This window comes from Microtus pennsylvanicus, chromosome 9 (genome assembly GCF_037038515.1).
Source record: "Microtus pennsylvanicus isolate mMicPen1 chromosome 9, mMicPen1.hap1, whole genome shotgun sequence".
Classification (NCBI taxonomy): domain Eukaryota; kingdom Metazoa; phylum Chordata; class Mammalia; order Rodentia; family Cricetidae; genus Microtus; species Microtus pennsylvanicus.
The window spans coordinates 103,970,830-103,993,028 of NC_134587.1; positions in this window are offsets into that span (position 1 = coordinate 103,970,830).

Below are 22,199 nucleotides of genomic sequence, written 5' to 3' on the forward strand. Positions count from 1 at the left end.
CGGATATGAGAATGCTTCATTTTAACAGATCCTGCCGTGCCCTGTACCGGGTAATGTCTGCAAGAGTATTTTGGGTAGCGTGGAAATCTCTTATTGTGTAGAGCAGGCTGCCTGGAAACAGCTTCCATAGCTCCTGAACTAAGTCCTTGTCTCCTCAAACTGTAACTAATTATACTAGGGTAGATACACACACACACACACACACACACACACACACGTGTGGATCAATGTAACATCTATGCAATCTTTGCCGTAGCTTGCAACTCGTGAAGAAGATAAATTGAAAACTGTGAAAATATCCCCTGAGTCCTTTAGAATTCATACTGTTTTCTCAGAACTAAACATCTGTGGATTAACTAATACAAAAACCATGTAACTCAATGAATGAGTCTAGGATGCATCCTAAAACAATTCTGATTCTTTCATTCCTGAAACCTTTAATATCTTTTGGAAGATATGGCCTGTTTGTTGCTGCTTATAATTCCAGCAATCCAGATTTGTAGGAGGCTACTTGTTCATTTCATGGCTGCTCAGACTCCCGAAATAACCACACAGAAACTGTATTAATTAAATCACTGCTTGGCCAATCACTATAGCATATTCCTAGTAAGCTCTTGCATATTAAATTAACCCATTTCCATTATTTTATATTTTACCATGAGGCTTGTGGCCTACAGGTAAGGTTATAGCTGGCAGCAAGCGTCTTTCCTCTCTGGCGGCTACAGGGCATTTTACTGACTCTGCCTTCTTTCTCCCAGCATTCAGTTTAGTTTTCCTGCCTAGCTCTACTCTGCTAAGCCACTGGCCAAAATAGATTCTTTATTAACCAATGGTATTCACAGCATACACAGGGGAATCTCACATCACTCCAGAAGTTATGAGAGCTGAAGGACAGCCTGGACTACATAGCAACAATTTGCCTCAAAAATACCAGAGTAAGAGGCTAGTAGGTGGGAGTCAGACAGACAGAGACTCAGAGAGAGGGACAGAGGCAGAGAGAGACAAAGATAGAGAAGAAAGGAAAGAAGGGCGAAAGAGAGAAGTAATTAAATGCGTTGTAGAGAGATTTTTTTTAAAAATCTGAGTAAAATACATTGCAAAAACACTGGGAATATTTGCATAGTCACTGCCACACAGCCTTAAAAATAACCATAAGTTAGAGCCAAATAGATACCTTGCTAAGCCTTAAGAAGATTTATAATGTGGAAAGATGTCAGGAGCCATTTTCCCAAAGATTATAGCAGGGACTATTGTCCTAAGGATATTTGCGGGGAGCCCCACATCCAACTGTCTTGAGAACTATCTGTTAGTGGAACCCACCCCAAATTCCAACTATCTAGAGAATTGTTTGTGGTTAGAATCACAAAAGGAATGATTCAGCTTGCACAGAGAACACTAGGTGGTGTCCATTTGTAACCTTTGTGCCCCCATCCCAAGCCAAATTCCTCATTCAAGGGCTATATAAGCCACAACCATTTCACTAATAAAGTGAGACCTTGACAAATTGAGAACAGAATCTTGTCTGACTTTGCTTGGTCTCCGTTTCTCCCTCCCGCCCGTGTCTTTTTCAGATAGCACCTCTTCAGGACCTTGGAATAACTGACCCGGGTTACAAAAAGTAATTAAATGCATTGTGGAGAGATATTTTTTTTTAATCTGAGTAAAATGCATTGCAAAAACACTGGCAATATTTGCATAGTCGCTGCCATACAGCCTTCAAAATAACCATAAGTTAGAGCTAAACAGACACCTTGCTAAGCCTTAAGAAGATTTATAATGTGGAAAGATGTTGGCACACAGGAAAAGATAAGCTCAAGAGAGGCTGAGAGCCTTGATCAATGCTTACAGAGGATTACTCTGTATTGCTTTTCATCACTGATAACAATGGTTATGAGTTTGAGGAAAGCAGTTATTTATATATATCTGAGATTTTTAATTTCTAAGCCTAACCAGCCTTCACAAATTTTCAAGTAAAAAAAATAACACACCAATATTTTCACTGATAAAAGTAAATATAACTGGAAGATTAAGGCTGCAGTTAAAATATATAAGTATATAGAAATATAATTTGCAAGTTCAAGATCAAGAAAATTTCAATGACAATATCCATTCAAAGCATTGCCTTGATCCCTTATTAAAATAAAAACATGCATCAATTTACATGAGAACCTCATGTTAATGGTGCTTTCAGGGAAAACACATGTCCCTGCTTATTTTTGACATCATATATGAAAGATCCCTTTCCTAACAAAAGGCATTGCTTAACTGAGTGCCTTTAAAACACAGTAGACTTTTAGAATAAGAGGTGATAATTTGTTATAACACAAGAGAGAAGGGTGCTCTGACCATATGAGAGACAACTGGATTTCTGAAATAAAATAGTAGCTGAAAAAGCATGTCTACAAGTATTCAGCTTCAGGTGATAGCTATTGATTGTCATGAAAATAAAATAATAGTGTGGGATAAACACAAAAGATATGATCAAACGGAGTTTTAATGAAAATGCATTACATACTCATGTGAAATACCACAGAATAAATAATTTTAAAAAAACATAATAGATAAAAGCAACTAGAAACAAAAATCGCACAGTGTATAGATTCATTCAATTTGTATTCTGAAAAGAAGAGAGCACTTGAGTCACTTAAAAAATCAGTAACGTTTGGGGACTGGACCTAAAGGCTATTACAAAGGATTAAAAAAAAAAAAAAACATTGGTAGAAATGGGAATGGTATCTCTTAGTTATGTAGTGGTTATGTCTTGGTATGTACTTGACAAAACTCATAGCAATGAAGACATTGGAAGGCTGAATTTCATTGGATTTAATTTTATTTCAATAAAATGGGAATAAGAAAAAGAGGGAAAATCACAGGCTTTAGTTAGGCAACTTTTGGGTTCAAATACATGTCAGTCACAATAGGAAACTTGTCAAACTGTGTGGCTACGTTCATTCAGTGCTAAAGGAAAATAGTAAAATGTCTGTTTTAGACATGCCTAAGGCCATGTGTGACAGAACGATCCCCAGACTTCTGGGAGATCCCCAGATCTTCTGGGATACACTGGAAGCTTTTAGACTTTAAGACTAGATGGAACGAAACTCCAATGCTAGGGACTATATACAGCAAACCTATAGCCTACATTATATTAAGGGGAGACAAACAAAGAATTTCCTCTAAAATCAGCAATGAGGCAAGGATTTCCACTCCATGTTTTCTTATTTGATGCAATGCCTAAAGTATTAGCTACAGAAATTAGACAAGGGGAAGGCAAAAGAGATAGCAACGGAAGAGAAGACATCTTACTATCCCTATTTGCAAATGGAGTGATTCTTTACTTAAAAGATCAGCCCGTGAGTAATTCTGGGGCCTAATTAACTCTAACAGCAAAGCAGCAGGATACAAAATCAACATAAAAATAACAGCCTATATTTATATTAACATTCTTCTACAGAGCAAGTTCCAGGACCGATGTCATTTCCATCACATCTGGGGTCCCACTGCTGTCAGCATTCAGGCAGAACGCTTAGTCACACCAGCCAATAGCATTTCCAGATCCCATGGCCACACTTGCCCCATTAGCATTCAGGCAAAATTTCCTTGTCACCCTAGGGTCTTACGCCCTCTGCGATCTGTGCACAGCATGGCCACATAATCTATGCATGGCGATTAGTAAGGCCCTATGCAAATGTGCTAAACTGCCTTTAAAAAGCAGAAATGTCCGCTCTCTCTCACCACGTTGCTTTCAGACAGGCCTGTGCACCCCTCTTCGTTCCTTTTCCCTTCTCTTTATTAATAAAGCTCTTTAAGTGAGTTTCATTGTATATCTTGTGGTCCGTTCTCGTACATGGTAATATAAAGAACAGACAGCACTACACAGAAAAATCCTGTCAACTATAAAAAAAGTCAACTACCCAAGAAAGAAACTAGAACAAATATTCCATTCAGAATAACTCACTCCATTATTGCATTGTTGGTAGACTGGTGAGCATAGTGTGGGGCCCAGACCACACAGCTGCCATAGCAGGACAAACCATAAGCTGGTACCACACAGGAACAAACCATCCAAAGGAAATTCCTAACATTCCAACTATTGTACATAAGATCACCTGCAAGGACACACCCAACAGTTTTTACCTGGATACCCTTAGACAAACGTCAGCCCATCAGGAATCCTGAACCTTAGAAATCCCTCACCCCCACCTTTGCTGCTATAAAAACCCAACCCCAGCTGAGCTCTGGGCTCTCCAGTCACTCCAATATGTTGGATGGACGGAGAGTCCGAGTTTGCAAACTTGTATATGAATAAAGGCTTTTTGCCTTTACATATAGGACTCAAAGCCTTCAGCCGTCCTACGTTAAGTTTTCTGTATTTTCTGTGTGTATGTTTCGTTTTGTGTCCTTCTGTTTTCGATATCATTCTGTAAGTGGGCCCAGAATCTGTGAGAGCCTGTAGACAGTCTACGCATGGAAATAACAGATTGGGTGCCTGAGGAGTGTCCCCAGGAACCTTCAGTATGAGAGAGTCTTTCTATGCTTTCTGTAGACAGACGTGTGGGATTCTCCAGGGTCTCAGTTCAGTTCTATAGATGGATGTGCAGGTTGCTTCCAGCACATCAGTTTCAGTTCTGCCTCCAGGCACCCAGAGGACTCTGAATTGTTCTGTGTGCTGTTTCATCTTTGTCTTTTTCGCATCCTCTTTCTGACTTGCGAGACTGAGGTAATGGGACAGATTCAAAGCACAACTTCTTTGGCTTTGACATTGGATCACTTACAGGACTTTAGAGATAAGGTCATAAGCATAGAGGTATATTTTCCTAAAAAGGATGAGATGAACAACCACAACCCACCTTAAATATTTCATTAAAAGGAGGAGCCTTGGCCTGTAGTGCGGGGGCAACACAGGCAAGTTTGTCATACAAGCTTGAGGCTATGGGGCAGCACATTTGTATGGATGGGATGGCTGGGCTATATGGCCTTGAGACAATGTAGCAAGACTGCCAGCCTCAGCTTGCAAGGGGCAGGTGAGTCCAATAGGATTTCAAACACTAAACAGAATCTGGGTTAATTGCAATGGCTGGAAAACGTTTGACTCCATCATGTGCACCGCCCTCTTTCCATGCTGGAGAGTGGGGCCCCTGCAGCCTTCCCTGGGGGTTGCCTGCCTCAAGTTTTGTCCAACCCTGGCTGCAGTTTGACTCCATGGTTGCTAAACTCTAGTAGCCATGATGTGATATTTAGCCAGGGCCTGCTGTAGTTCCACTGGAGTTGCCCTGGTCATTCAGATACCATGGGTTATAAATATCATTTAAAGCGATCAGATGCATCATGCTGGTACAAACTTTTAAAGTTAATTGACCGTATGAGGTTAATTCTGGTTTAAAAATATTGTTTTATTGGAAAGTTTTGTCTCAATCTCAAGAAAATTATGTATGCTTGTTTTGTTGAAAAGTTTGTGTACGTTTTCCTGCAAGCATGGAGCTGAGACAGAACTGATGTGGATATTTTTGCTGTTTCTGCCACCCATCACTGCTGTGTCCACATTTATGGGCCTGACCTCAGAATTTTCCTCTAGCTCTGGTTTATTGGAGTTGGGTTAGCAGAAATTCAGATGACTTTTTTATGTAAATATTGTTAAAACTGCTTTATGCTGTTCTTTATTGAAAATCTGGACCTGGAGTTGGATTATGGTTCTTCCTTCGCTAGACCTATGCTTATTTAAAAGTTTCTTCTGGCACTCTGTCAGTCTGAGCTGTTGTGCTTTCCTGTCACTTTAAGGGACAAGCCACGCCCACTCCCATTACCTCTTACCTGCCTGCTGCCATCTTGGGCCCTTCCTTTTCTGCTTCCTTGACGTTCGTGCTTTTTATTATAAGGAAGACCTGGGAATGTTATGGTTTTGGTCCCTTTAAGAGACAGGCCACACCCATAACCCTCTCCATCCGCTGAGGCAGGCTGATCTTCAGCTTCTGGCCTGAGCTCACCCTCTCTTTTCCATCTTCCTCTCGGAGAGGCAGCTTCACTTCTGCCTGTCTCCCCACTTCTCAGCTTCCCCCCTTCTCTGTCTCTTTCCCCTCTTCTCTCTCTCTCTCTGTCCCCCCCTTCACCCTTCCTCCTCCATAACCCCCTGAATAAACATTCAACCTCACCCTGCATGTCGTGTCTATCCATGTTTCTGTCTTCTGCCCGCCTGCCATGTGTCTCCCTGCCTGGGACCAGCCATTGCTCAGGGACCAGCAGCCGTCTCTGCCTGGGGCCCACTGCCTGCTGCCACATGGCCCACCACCACTGCTCTGAGACCAGCAGCTGTCTCTGCCTGGGACTGGCTGCTCCCAGGGCCCGCTGCCTGCCACCACATGGCCCGCTGCCACCATTTGGGACCTACAGCATTTCTGCTGCCTACTGCCATGGGGATCTTGCAGCATTTTTAAAAAAGAACAACATGAGCCCCAGACACAATGACAAGGAGAAAACATAAAACATAACAGTGAAAAAAAATTGTACTTGGCTTATGTGAACATTCTGTATCTTCAGATTTATAAATTTATTTTGTTGGATATGGTTTTAAAAATCTGTTAAAACTGAAATAAAACTAGTTAAAAAGTTAATTAGTAACACTAGAAATTGGTAATTTAAAATCTTTGCATGGTTAATTTTAAAGAAACCATAAGGCATGATTCTATTTTGAATTTTAAACTGTCATTTTTCTAGAGTTAAAAAAAAGTGGATGCCACGTGATTTCATCACCATCTTCATTAATGGGCCTAACTAGGAGGCAACAACAGATCTCCAAGATAGTTGATATATTTTTATGTGATGACTTATGCCCCATTCTGAAAACAAGGCTCAGAAAATACATAGGATTTAAAGTATTATAAAGCTGGACCTCAATGCTTTTATACTCAAGAATGTACCTTGCTCTGCCAGTTATACTTGTTAATTTAAGAGTCACCCAGGTGATAATGGTTATAAAGACATAAAGGGAACAAAAGGAACAGCTGAAGTCTGCAAATGTATGGCAGGGCTAGAGTCCCAAAGAATGTAAGGATGGACCTTAACAGTTTTAGAAATGCCAGTGCCAGATTATAGTCACCAGAAGCACCAGCTACAGTGAAATAGAACAGGCTGAGATCTAAAAGACAGGCTATGTATATGCTGATGAAGGTGCAGCCAAAGAAGTACTTTAGTTTTGATATTGCAGGAAGACATTTAAGAGATTTTAATTTTTTTAGAACAGTTTTTAAAATGTTTAAATTTATAAGGCTATGGTACCTTTGTGCTTATAAAATGTTTTATATTGTTAATGTTTGGACATAAAGTAAAAAGCTAAAACTTAGGGTCACAGCCATGGCCTCCAAGAGCTAACCAGAAACTAGATGTTCATTTCTTGTGATGCAGAAAACAACGACCTGAGCAGTTTGACAGAGGGCTTGGAACAGCATCTGAGCCTACGGGTCCCAATCCTTTGTGGGTTGTACAGGGGTAACCTAGGACTACCTGCATGTCAGATGTTTAAACTGAGATTCATAATATCGGCAAAACTGCGGTTGTAATATAACAAAAGAAAAAATTATGTAATGGAGGGAATCACTACAGCATGGGAAACTATACTAAGAGAAACTTCAATTAGAAAATAGTTGTTTTCTACGAATACAACTACAAAGTCCTTTTCCCAAGGACTTTCAGATAAAGCTCCCAGTCCCACAGGGGTCTTGGAAAAATGTCTTACTCCCTTAAAAGGGTGTCACCCTTCTTATCTCTGGCAAAAAGAATTTGTGGCCTTTCTAACCCAGCCTTAGTTTTTGTCAAGGGCAAAGTTAGCCCCTAGGCTCCCTCTTGTTCCCATTTAGCCCTGGGACCTTTTCCTTGCCACCTTTCCAAGTCTTCCCAGGAGACAGCCTTAACAGCTGGATACAAACTTGTTCTTTTCTTACCCTCAGAATGACTAATTTACTTTCTTTATTAGCTTCAATTCAGAAACATTATTTTTTTTAAGGCTAAACCTGACAGAATGTAAAGTTCTAGTCTTATAAAAGTTGCTAACTTATTATAGACTATTAGGAAATATAAGTTAGCCAGTCATCATCTTTAAAGTACTGATATACTTAGTCCCCTGTATATGTTTTCAAAGTCAAACTTAAAACAAGAAACTAAAAACAAAGTTTGTCTAATCAGATATACGTAGGCTGCCCTCAAACTTCAGAGATCTGCAAAATACGTCATTTAAAATAGTGATTTAAAAGCTTATTATATTAGACAGATACTCCCAGATCCTAGCAATGACCCAAGGTCTCCAAAGAAGATCATGGGACACCATGATGTCTCCCCCTGGATTACAACAACGCTGACCACTGGGCAAGATCCCCCAGTGCAGCACCTGCTGCCAGGACCCGGTCCAGACTGTGGACAAACAGCAGGACACTGGAGAATTGATTGCCCCACTTTTTCCTAGACAAAATAAGGTCAGCCTTTTCCACAGGGAAAAAAATTCACCTTAAGGGCCTGGTTAAGATACTTCTGCCTCTAATGCTATGGAGACCTGGGTATGGCTATCTGTATATGGACTCTGGTTCCTGTCATTTCTAATGGATTCGGAAGCTGCTTGGTCTACACTCAGGTATAATTTATTTATCCTTCTGAGATCTCTGATAGTATTGATGGCTAGGCTAGCTATAATTTTGTTAGCTTAGCTTAGCAGCAACAGGCATCCAAATCCTTCCACAAGGCTATAGCCAGCTTGAGAGCTCATTATATACATATAAAAATCAAGCCATGCTCTTTTAAAAGCTACTAGGTCTCTTGATAAAAAAAATTGTTTTAAAATATATAAAGGTCTAAAAATACAAAAACTCATAAGCTTTAAGGGTTTAAAAATAATTAAGGTTCCAATAATATAAATAAATATAATAAAAATGTTTCTAATTTCTTTCTCCTTCTATGGTATAGTTCTGATAAGCTGATAGAGCAATGACTGCTTACTTTTTGGGTTATTTATTTTGGATGTCATCTGGGTATATACTTTAAGGTATTTCTCATCAAACCAAAGATATCTCTGTCCAACCCATACATGCCTCTCTGGGCAGAAGAAAAATATACATGCTTCTAAGCAAAACCTGGAGTTTTAGCTAGAACTCAAAGATATGAGACTATTTCTGCTGTTTTACAGATATCTATTATCTGCTTTTTTCTTCAATATGGATTTTAATATAGGCCTAAAAGTGTCAAATGTATTATTTTCCTTTAAGTACATAAATTTTAATTTCTGTTCCTAGTTTAAACTTGTCTCACTAGGTTTCCACTTGGCTGGGAGACACATCTAAGCATCAGTTGCTGACTATAACCTGCTCCGAATGATTGTGAGCCCTGTCCTTACTAAATGTTGATGTGGACCAGTCCAGCTGATAAGAATGTTCCCTGTCTCTTCAACAGAGTGAAAAACAGATGCTTCTGATCAGTGATCCATTGTCTAAATTCCCTCCTTAAACTTTGGCTAGCCTTGCCTTTCAACCTTCTTGGGTCCAGATAACAATGCCCCAATGTCAGCTCGAAGTAGTTACAGGAAAGATCACGTTCCATGTTTCCTGGCCAAAATAGGTTGAAATGCTGAGACAAGGAGGAACTCCCTGGTATGGGACAAAATGGCTACCTATAGTGTCCATAGACACACCAAAAAATAGGCCTAGAATTGTCAATTGATAGATTTATTAACTAAAATAATTCTGCAATAAGACAAGACACTTGACCTTTATGTAGAAACAAGGAGGTATTAAATGGCCTTTAAAAGCTATCATTTCTAATTCAGGTTTATAATCTGGCTGTACTCAAAGATCAAGACTACAGGGCTTTAATGATGGTAACAGATGCAAATGCAAATAGATGGCCTAAAAAAAAGAACTCTGTAAGCTAATGATATTGAGGTCTCAATACCACCCCTTTGAGCCCCTAGGCTAGCAGAACTCATGATTGGGTCCTGTCATCAGTTCTTGTGATAAAAGGGGAATGTGGGGCCTAGGGTAGCCTAGCCACATGAGGCCCAGGCCACACAACTGCCATAGCCAAGCAGTACTGGATTCTAGGAAAAACCATAAGCTGACACCACCCCTGAACAGACTATCCAAAGAAAATTCCTAATATTCCAACCCTCATAGACAGGGATCTCCTGCCAGGACATACCCATTGCTTTTTACCAGGAAACTGCTAGACAAATGTCAGCCAATAAGCCGTCCTGAACCTTAGAAATCTTTAACCCCTACCCTTGCTATTATAAAAACCCAAGCCCAACTGAGCTTGGGGCTCTCTGGTCACTTTAATATAATGGAGAGAGAGACCGAGTTTGCAAACTTTTGTAAGAATAAAGAGTCTTTGCTTTCACATACAGGACTCAGTCTCCTAGTTGATTTTGGGGGAGATTATGTGATCAGGCTTAACACAGAGTTGCCTTTCAATACAATTCACCCCAAATTAGACACTTAGGAATGCACCTAACTGTAGAAGTAAAAGACCTCTACAACAAAAACTAAGATATTGAAAAAAGAAAGGAAATCATGGAAAATACCAAATTATGGAGAAATATTTCACATTCCTAGATAGGTGGCATTAACACTGTTGAAATGTCTATGTGACTAAAATTGATTTACAGAGTCAATGTAATGCTTATCAGAATTCCCATGTCGTATTTCATAGGTTTGGAAAAAAACAAAAACAGGAGAACCACAAAAGAAATAACCAAATCAATCCCAGTGAGTAGGAATGGTATGGGCGTTATCAGACCACCCTAAGACAGCTTCCCTATAGGGCTACAATGTCAGTTATCAGACCACCCTAAGACAGCTTCGCTATAGGGCTACAATGTCAGAGTTATCAGACCACCCTAAGACAGCTTCGCTATAGGGCTACAATGTCAGAGTTATCAGACCACCCTAAGACAGCTTCGCTATAGGGCTACAATGTCAGAGTCATCAGACCACCCTAAGACAGCTTCGCTATAGGGCTACAATGTCAGAGTCATCAGACCACCCTAAGACAGCTTCGCTATAGGGCTACAATGTCAGTTATCAGACCACCCTAAGACAGCTTCGCTATAGGGCTACAATGTCAGAGTTATCAGACCACCCTAAGACAGCTTGGCTGCAGAGCTTCAGGTCAGCCTGAGAGTGGCATACGGTAGGCAGGCAGACTGATGAACGGAGTGGAGGACCTACAACCAGCAAAGTTATTCCCAGTGAATTTCTGACTAGGGAGGAAATACTGACCTTGGCAAAAAGCTTATTCAAAAAAGGAGCTGGTAAAACTGGATTTCTACCTCAGAAGAGTAAAATTATATATTTTATCTTAAATAATAACCAAAAACTCAAGATGGATTAAAAACCTTTATTTAAAATCTGAAACACTGAAATTTTTTAGAAGAAAACACATGTCCTATACTTCAAGATATTGGAGTAGGCAAGACACGAGAACTGACCTCAGATGTCAACAGATGGAACTGCATAAAGAAAACATTCAGAGTTCACAGGCAGCCCACAAGATGGGAGAAAACCTTCCTCAGCTACACTTCAGACAAGGGACCAATATCCATAATTCACAAAGAATTGTGGACATTAAATAGTAAGGAGATAAAACTACCAGTCAATAAATGGGCAAAGGAACTGAACAGACGGTTTTCCCAAAAGCAATAGACATGGTCAATAGCTATTTTCAAAATATCCCTAGAAATCAGGAAGATGCAAATTAGAATTACTTAGAGATACCACCTTGTCCCAGGCACATACATGGCTATCATCAACAGAGTTGACAACAAATGTTATGGAGGATGTGGACAGAAAAGAACAACACACGACTCACTAGTGGGGGCAGGGGAGAAATGAACAGGGCAACTGTGGACATCAATTTGGAGATTTCTCAAAATTTTCAAAACAGGACCCAGCCATGACATGCTCAATAGAGGCCTGAGTCTCAGTAGTTTACCCTGGTTCCAATATAGACCACAAACTGAGACTACCCAGGCACCACCCAGGAACAGACCATCCAAAGAAAATTCCTAACAATGTTACAAACTTCCAACCATTGTAGATAGGATCACCTGCCAACACACACCCAGCTAATGTAATTTCTCTGGTTTTTATCTTTAAATAATGCCCTCTAGCAGGGCCAAGGTACCTCCTCTTGCCACTACTGCTCTAGTTGCTTTTGATGAGGTTCCTGTCGGCTTGTATTGTGCACACAATAAACTTTGCTTTTGCATTTCAGAGAGTTGGTCCTCAGGGACTGGGCCTAACAGAACTATCATAAAACCCTTTTAAGCCTGCAGGACACTGAAGATGCAGTACCCATGATTTGAGCAGGCTCAGGAATATTGCTCACAGGGCTGCCAGATCCTGGTAGTGCCCCTGTGGCACTGATTTTGCAGCCATACAGAGCATAAGCCTTATAGTGTTTAGTAAACCTTCTATGGAGATTTCAATGAAAGCTTGGGTGGCCAGGGGAGGTGGGAAATAGGAGTGGGAGATGGGAAGAAGGAAGTGGCTGTGGGGATCAGAGCCCTTGCAAATAGCCCCGGACACTGGAACTGGGAACCAGCAGCCAATGTTATGATGGCAATTTTGTAATGATTAATTAAAAAACACTGTGGATCCCTGGCTGCTGCAGTGGCAGAAATGCTGCAGATCCCTGCCCTATCCACTGAGCCAGGCAGATCTTCCTTCCTGCTTGCAGCCTGAGTCTCTTCCTCTTTTTTGTCTCCCTCCTGAAGAGGCAGCTTGTCCCTCTCTCTATTCTCTTCTTCCCCCTTCTCTCTCTCTCTCTCTCTCTCTCTCTCTCTCTCTCTCTCTCTCTCTCTCTCTGCCTCTCTGCTTTTCCTTCTCCCTTCCCTACATAATCCACTAAATAAATATCCAACCTCACTCTGCATGGTGTGCCTATCCATGTCTCTGTCTCTTGCCTGCTGCCATGTGTCTCCCTGCCTGGGACCAGCTGCCTTGGAAGACCTCTGAAGTGGTCTCAAGGAGTGCCAATTTTTCTGTCTCTCTTAGTGGCTTGCTGTAGCCACTGCGCTGTCCCTGTCTGGGACTGGCTGCTCTTAGGACCCCTGCCTGCTGCCACATGGCCTGCTGCTACCTCTCAGGGACCTGCAACGTTTCTACTGCTGCAGCTGCAGGATTCCTGCAGCATTTTTTAATTAATCCATTACAGATTTCAAGAAGACAAAAATGTCAGAAATGTGACCAACTACTAGGAAAGTAGAGAACAGGCAAAACTAGCCTGAGATATAGCCTGAGGTTTGCAGCCAGGAAGTCATAGGGCAAGATTTACCACGCCCACAGGAATCCACTTTTCTGTGGTGTGGCCAGGATGGTGAGCATAGAATTAGGCATTTGTTCCTCTGAGATCTTTGTTAACTTAGTCTCGCAGCTGCTGTCCCGTCCCTCCCTGTTGGAACTGGTACCTGTAATATTAAGCTGGGGGTATCACCCCAGCCCTCTAATACCCCTATATCCAAGAAGTCTGGGATGATTGGAAGCCCATGCCCTAGCAATTGCTCTGACTTGGACTCCAACTTCCAGTGGGCTAAGCACTGACCCCTTTTCAGGAAGGGTCAAGACCATTCACCCAGGCTATTTAGGCTTGCTCCAGAAAGAAGAACATGTAATTTGGGTTTACATGTGTGCTCTCTCTTCCCCTGCCATGCCCCCAGCCACCTGGGACTGCTGTCTATTAAACACAGCCATTGGATGTGTTTTAATCTGGTGTGATTGGATTTCATGTTAGGATCTTTTCTAATAGTGGCATCATTATGTCTGATCAGTATTGTACCTTTTTTGGTTTTTACAGAATGTTGGTTCAGGACAGAGTTTGCCTGGTGTCACAGGAGAATTCAGACATGACTTAGCAACAAAACTGAAGCCGCTGAACCCTTAGAGATGGACTGAATACATTCTATAACGGAAAGGAGAGTTAAACACTTGGGGTATGAGGCAGAAGACTGTAAGGTGAATGCGTCCTTCAAAGGTCTTTCTGTTTAGACTTGGCCTTCAGGCTGTAGCAATGTTAGAAGGTCCTGGAACCTTCAAGAAGTGTTGCCTGGGAGAAGGAAGTTAAGACACAGACTGTTTTCAATGGGAATTTGGACCTATCTGCCTTCCTTCCTTCCTTTCTTCCCTCCTTCTCTCCCTCCGTCCCTTCCTTCCTTCCTTCCTCCCTCCGTCCCTTCCGTCCTTCCTTCCTTCCTTCCTTCCTTCCTTCCTTCCTTCCTTCCTTCCTTCCTTCCTTCCTTCTTTTGCTTCCATGAGTTGAACAGGTTCTCTGTACCCCATGCCCCCTCCATTTTGCTTTGATCACCATGCTCCAAAGTCATAAAACCATCATTGACTGTAATTTCTAAGACTTGGAGCTAAAATAGAACTTTTCTGCCTGTACCGTCCTCAGCCCAGGTGAGGAGCTACACAGATTATTAGAAATGGGTTAGATCAATATGTAAGAGCTAGCCAATAAGAAACTGGAACCAATGGGCCAGGCAGTGTTTAAAAGAATACGGTTTCCGTGTAATTATTTTTGGGTAAAGCTAGCCGTGGGGGCGGCCGGGACGCAGCCCACCACTCCTATTACAACAGATTTCTTGGTGGTAACGAGGAGACAACTGACAGAGAAGCTCACAGCTCTCTACTTGGCAGTGGGTACTTACAGACAAAGCACAGCATTCTTAGAAGAGCTGGGCTGCTAGGAAAAGCAGCGTGGAATCAGGAATTCTATTGTGTGAGAGAACTGAAATCTGTGTGGGGTCACAGATGGGGACTGAATTACAGTGGCGGGAGGGGGGGAGCTGTGAGGGAGAAAGCATGGGGAAGCTGAACGGAGTAATGGCAGTGTACTCAGCGTGATTATAGCCAGCAAACAGAGAGCAGTTAAGACAAAATGTACTCATTTGTTTTAAAGGGAGATAAAGCAAATCAACAATTTATTGAATTTTTTTTCAACGAATTGAATACTTATTCGAATTTCAAAGGACACATTCAGAATACGAACTTGCTGGATCTATAATTTAAAGCAATTTTAGTGAGACCAATACAAATTACTAAGATAATTGTGAAATCATGGGATGATTGCATTGATCGAATGAATGACATACTGCATTTGAGAGTAAACTTGCTCTGTTTACAAGGTGGTCTACTAAATTAGTAGGTGCTAAATTAGGATTATGATTAGTCATTAGAATGTCTTAAAGAGACAGAGAAACATGAAAGCTTGCGGTGTCTGAAGTTCTAGTGTATCGATGATGAAGTAGATTTGACCATCACTAAGATGAATGGAGACAACGCGACCACCCGAGAGGAAAAGGGAAAACCACGTGTTTATTTTTGGGGGAGCAGTTTAAATAGCCTGTGGGAGTAGTTTTGACTTTTCCTGGGGAAGGGTCAACGTTTGGCAGGCTACCTTGACGCTTCTTGGAGAGGGGTCAAGGTTGGAGGGGCACAGGAGAGGGGTCTCCAAAGATGGAGGCTGGAGGCTGGGGTTACAGGCAGGGTAGCCAGCCATGCCCTGTAACAGCTAAGAACTGAGGGATGCTGAGAGAACTGGACAGCCAGGTCTTCCTTGATGTTTTAAATAGGCACCTCAGTCATTTGTCCCAGGTTTGAAACTTAATGCCTTCGGAACAGGGTGGTTTCCATGGACTTGTCCGAGTAACTTCCATGAGTGTCTTAAGCTAATATATTGGACCTTTTATTGATCAGCAATTCTCTGCCTTTAGCCCACAATCGCTAGGCCCTTGTGCCCCACAGAGCCTCCACAGTCCATCAGATACAGTTTCCGCTGCCCTTCCGCACACTGTCATTTCCTGTTTCCAGAATCATTTCCCTGTCTCTAACCATGTGACAATGCTTCTGACTTGTACCATTACTTCAGATGGGACCTTCAATGTGATAGTCAACAGATGGTATTATATTTGGATGATGAAAAATGAGCAAAAACTACAAAGGAGAGAGTAATAAAAACCTACTATTTGCATTGCAATGAAACCCTTAAATAAAAAAAGGAAAAGGAGAAAATGAGCTGCTGCTTGCCATGCTCCTTGCTTCGTTACTGCGACATTTTTCTAGTTTGGATTATGAAAGGTGTTCTGATTATTCATGCTATGCATAAGATTTTTCTATATTCTTAATAACCACATACATGCCCATTGCTCTGATTACAGCCACTGTGAAAATCAATGTGGAGGCTCCTCAAAAAGTTAGGAATAAACCGCCTATAATCCAGCCATACAACTTTTAGGCATGTACTAAGGACTCTCTTTTCTCCCACAGGGGTAGTTGTTCATCCATGTTCAGTGTTGCTGCAGTCTACAATAACCAGAAAATGGAAACAGCTTAGGTGTCGATTGCTTGATAAATAGATAATGAAAATGTGGCACATTTACACAATCAAATTTTATTTAGCTGTAAAGAAAATGAAATTATAAAATCTGCATATAAGTAGATAAAACTAGAAATAACCATAATGAGTAAAGTAACCACACCCAGAAAAACAAATCCAAACATTCTCTCCCAGACAGATCCTCACAGGAATGTGGCCCCTAGTAGGCTGCCCACATTCTGCTGACTGGTCCTACTGTGCACACATAGGCTGCATTAGTTGCACGCAGTGGGAAAAATAACAGTACATGAAGATTCATGGGCGTTCCAGTTTCTGATCTGTTGATATGATAAAACAACCACACAAAAAGGAGCCCAATGAGAAAGAATTGTAGTGATGGGGTGAGCAGGTCTGCTTTTCGTCCCACCCGGCTCCCACATGGTTAGCCTTACACCCAAAATAACAACACACAAACTATATTCATTTAAACATTGCCTGGCCCATTATATCTAGCCTCTTCTTGGATGACTCCCATATCTTGCTTAACCCATATTTAGTAATCTGTGTAGCACCACGAGATGGTGTCTTACTGGGAAAGATTCAGCATGTCTGACCTGGCGGCTTGCTCCATCGCATCTGACCAGAGAGGAGAGGCATGGCGTCTGGCTCACTTCCCTTCTTCCCAGCATTCTGTTCAGTCTACTCCACCTACCTAATTTTCTGACCTATCAGACCAAGCAGTTTTCTTTATTGATTAACCAATGAAACAACAGATTGACAAATGACCTTCCTACGTCAAAGAATGTCTTTGGCTTACACTTCCAGTTCACAGTCCACTGCCAAGGAAAGTCAGGGCAAGAACTCAAGCAGGACTTGAAATAGAAACCACAGAGGCACCATGCCACACATATGAACCAATTATTTGACTTTTTATATATTTGAATTTAAATAAGCACTACGATAACCTATGAGAGAATACTTTCTTCACCCTAGAAAGAACCCTAGATGCTAAGACAATGACTAAAGAAATTTCTGTCTCCCAATTTTAATAGTTAGGTATTTTGTGGGTGGGATCACACAATATGTTCCTTTATGGCTGATTTCTTTGCCCTGGAATAATGTTTTTTTTTTATAAATTTATTTATTTATTAAAGATTTCTGTCTCTTCCCCGCCACCGCCTCCCATTTCCCTCCCCCTCACCCAATTAAGTCCCCCCCAGCCCGAAAAGCAATCAGGGTTCCCTGTCCTGTGGGAGGTCCAAGGAACCCCCACCTCCATCCAGGTCTAGTAAGTTGAGCATCCAAACGGCCTAGGCTCCCACAAAGCCAGTGCATGCAGTAGGATCAGAAACCCATTGCCATTGTTCTTGAGTTCTCATTAGTCCTCATTGTCCGCTATGTTCAGCGAGTCCGGTTTTATCCCAGGCTTTTCCAGACCCAGGCCAGCTGGCCTTGGTGAGTTCCCAGTAGAACATCCCCATTGTCTCAGTGTGTGGGTGCACCCCTTGCGGTCCTGAGTTCCTTGCTCATGCTCTCTCTCCTTCTGCTCCTGATTTGGACCTTGAGATTTCAGTCCGGTGCTCCAATGTGGGTCTCTGTCTCTGTCTCCTTTCATCACCTGCTGAAGGTTAATATTCAGGAGGATGCCTATATGTTTTTCTTTGGGTTCTCCTTATTTAGCTTCTCTAGTATCACTAATTATAGGCTCAATGTTCTTGATTTATGGCTAGAAACCAAATATGAGTGAATACATCCCATGTTCCTCTTTTTGGGTCTGGCTTACCTCACTCAGGATAGTGTTTTCTATTTCCATCCATTTGTATGCAAAATTCAAGAAGTCATTGTTTTTTACTGCTGAGTAGTACTCTAATATGTATATATTCCATACTTTCTTCATCCATTCTTCCATTGAAGGGCATCTAGGTTGTTTCCAGGTTCTGGCTATCACAAACAATGCTGCTATGAACATCGTAGAGCATATACTTTTGTTGTATGATAGGGCCTCTCTTGGGTATATTCCCAAGAGTGGTATTGCTGGATCCAGGGGTAGGTTGATCCTGAATTTCCTGAGAAACCGAAACACTGCTTTCCAAAGTGGTTGCACAAGTTTGCATTCCCACCAGCAATGGATGAGTGTACCCCTTTCTCTACAACCTCTCCAGCAAAGGCTATCATTGGTGTTTTTGATTTTAGCCATTCTGACAGGTGTAAGATGGTATCTTAAAGTTGTCTTGATTTGCATTTGAAAATAGATCCATATCTATCACCATACACAAAACTCAAGTCCAAATGGATTAAAGACCTCAATATCAGTCCGAACACACTGAACCTGATAGAAGAGAAAGTGGGAAGTACTCTACAACACATAGGCACAGGAGACCACTTCTTACGTATAACCCCAGCTGCACAGACATTAAGGACCTCATTGAATAAATGGGACCTCCTGAGACTGAGAAGCTTCTGTAAAGCAAAGGACACTGTCGCTAAGACACAAAGGCAACCCACTAACTGGGAGAAGATCTTCACCAACCCCGCAACTGACAAAGGTCTGATCTCCAAAATATATAAAGATCTCAGGAAACTAGACCGCAAAAGGCTAACCAACCCAATTATAAAATGGGGCACTGAGCTGAACAGAGAATTCTCAACAGAAGAACTTCAAATGGCCAAAAGACACTTAAGGTCATGTTCAACTTCCCTAGCGATCAGGGAAATGGAACAATGTTTCTAAGTCTTGCCCATGCTGTAGCAGGCATCCACACTGCGTCCCATAATGCTGGGTCATATCCCACACCTCCATTTGGTTATTCATGAGTGCATGCGCTTTGGAACTTTCTCAATCTGTTTGGGGGTGCTCTCATCTTTGAGAGCTGCATGCTTCAGTTCTTTTACATAGATTTCTAGAAATTTCTTCATTCTATAGTAAATTTGTTAACCTTTGTGGAAACTGCCAGAGCGAATGTACTGTGCTAAGTTCCTACGTTTCATGAACAAAAATACCAAATGCTCCACAGCTTGATGCAAAACTGTCATGTTTAACATAATCATTCCAGTGAGTCAGAAATGGCGTTTCTGTGTGACTTTCACTTGCTTTCCCCCAATGAATCACCATTTATTCTAATTTTATATGTTCTGTTACTAAATGTCTATCAGGGCCATTGATTCATGTTTTAAATTCACCTTTCCTTTTGCTGCTGAGTGCACTGTGATACAATCAATTGTTGGATTTGTGATTTGGGAGTGTTTCCCTATGACTAGTATTTTCACATTCCTAATAGTGTCCTTAACATAGAAATATTTTAGTTTTGATAAACCCATTTTCCTTTTATATTACTTGTGGATGTTTGGTATATTTATAAGAAGTTTTGTGTATAGGGGAGGGGTGGAGCCCCTTGGACTCCTCCCCCACCCATGACAGGGTACTGAGGAAATTTTGTGCAGCAGCTATATCATATCTAGAAGTCAGCACTCCAGACTATTCCTCTTTCCATTGCTTTGGCTCTGGCAATCTCTCTGTCCCCTCTTCTGAGATGTCCCCTCAGTCATGCAGGAGGAGGTGCATAGATGACCTACCAAAGGCCCAGACATCAACAGTCACTTCCTTCTCAGTACTTTGAGCAGTCACCTGACTCTGCATCCACCATGGACTGGGACACAAAGAAGCTTCTTGACCGAAGCTGGTTACTAATCTACAGGCAGAAACATAGTTATTTAGAGTTATCTAGAAGGCAGTTTAACAGGTATGTCATGTCCATTTGTCAAGACAACAACAGTAGCTTCCCCAACTAGAGGCTAAAATCTTCCTGGTCAAGACTTTGGGCTTACAATATCAGATATGAATTCTTTCCTGTGGAATAAGCATAAAAGTCAATCATAAATATGTTGATTACCTCACAACAGATTTGCCACTAATGTACAATGGGGTCATCTTACGTGGCAGATTGGGATTCTCACACACAGGGCCCACAGCTGACTAATGCCGTTAATAAAAACTCTCCCCAGCAGCCTAAATAATGCTTTTGGCATTGTGAGGGCTAGCCAACACGGAGAAAATTTAAACCCAATCCCAGCTTGATTTCTTTGTATTCTACAAGCAAGGCATGTGGCCCAAACCCTCACGTTTAAAGTTTTCTCTATTGGGTTGTCCAACTAAATCCCCCAAGTCCCAAAATTGAAATTTCTGTGGCATATTATATGTATAATGGATAAAAAGACAACTGAACTAGAAGTGATTATGTTATCAAAGAAGCTTACAGAGCTACAACAGGGATTTTGTTTGATACTGTGTTCCAAACCTACAGAGTCAGTTTTTATCAGTAAATCTAGTCTCATTCTCATTCCTCAATTACAGCAGAAAAAAATAAATAAAAAAAAGAAGTTTGGTGTAGCCCAAATGTGTGAAAATGTATACCTTTGGCTATTCCACACAGTAATAGACGGTAAAGCAGAAAATAAACTAAGACTTTCCTGACTTCCAACCCAGATTTCTCCCTTACTGTGATACTATATAGATAAATAAGGATTCCCTAAACTCTATAACTTTGTATATTTTCTGGCCTGGTAACATACATTTTTTTTTGAAGAAAGGAAAGAAATAAAAGGAATAGAATGTGCCCTCAAGCACTCTTCACTCCTGGGGAAAATATGTTGATAAATAAGCCTAAACACTGCGCAGTATTGCGAAATGTTGGGAGATAAGAAGAACTGACATGAGACATCTTAAAGCCAGGTTTTAACCAGGATCTTGCTGCCGCTGGAGCAGAGCATTGCTGTGTCCCCGAAGGTCAATCTCAGCAGGCCAGTGTTCGCCTCGCTTTCTCCTCTACTGCCCGGAACGTTTATTGCTTTGCTATCTCACTTTGCCCTAGAATACAAACTTTCTGGCATTCTTCCTGTAATTCAAACTTGTAGCTGAAAAATGCTCACTTCAAATACCAATATTTTTGGTTCAGGATTTCTGTGCCACTGCTCTGCCAGTGTCTACAAGATGACACTTTCGTCTGTCAGCATTCTGACATGATCCAATTGGGATTTGTTTGAATACCACTCTGTTCAAAACAGGGTGCTTGAGAGAACAAGTAATTATCCAGCCTTTTACATTTTCCCAGATACTTTCATCTTCCTCTCTGTGGAGACTATTTTTTTTTAAGTCATTATACTCATTCTGCTAATTATATGAATGCCTTTGTCATAGCCTGGCTGAGCTTTTTGAATTTTTAAATGCTTAATAGCATTTGATGAGTGTCTAATGGATAATGAGTAATTCTCCAGGGACCAATATATTATTTTATGTCATTGCTATGTCTTTTGTGTCTGAGAACAAAAAAGTTAAAAAAAAACATTTGAAAGAAAAATAATTTCATAAAATAAGATTTAAAAAAAAAACAGGAATAACTTTGTTTGCCAAGTGACATGTCTTTAAGGCACTTGCCTGAGAAGACAATGCCTAAAGGACAAAGGAGTCAAAAATATGTGTTCAATTAGAATGAACAATGATTTGCAGGCAGTCTCTTTTAAGAATGTTTATTGAAATTAAAGTATGTGATTTAGTCTTTACTTCAAGAAGGTTGATTTTAAAAGTATTTTGGAGACCCTGATTGCTCTTTGGGCTGATGAGGGAGGGGGAGTTGATCGGGGGAGGGGGAGGGATATGGGAGGTGGTGGCGGGGAGGAGGCAGAATTCTTTAATAAATAAATAAATTAAAATAAAAAAAGTATTTTGGAGGCTAAGAATTGCTTTGGTAAGTTCAGTTGTTCACAAATGCACAAGGTTGATATAGATGCATTCACTAGACCCTATGATGTGTTACTTAAGTCTTGGGAGAGTTAGGGTAGGAGGGTCTGGAATAATGAATTGT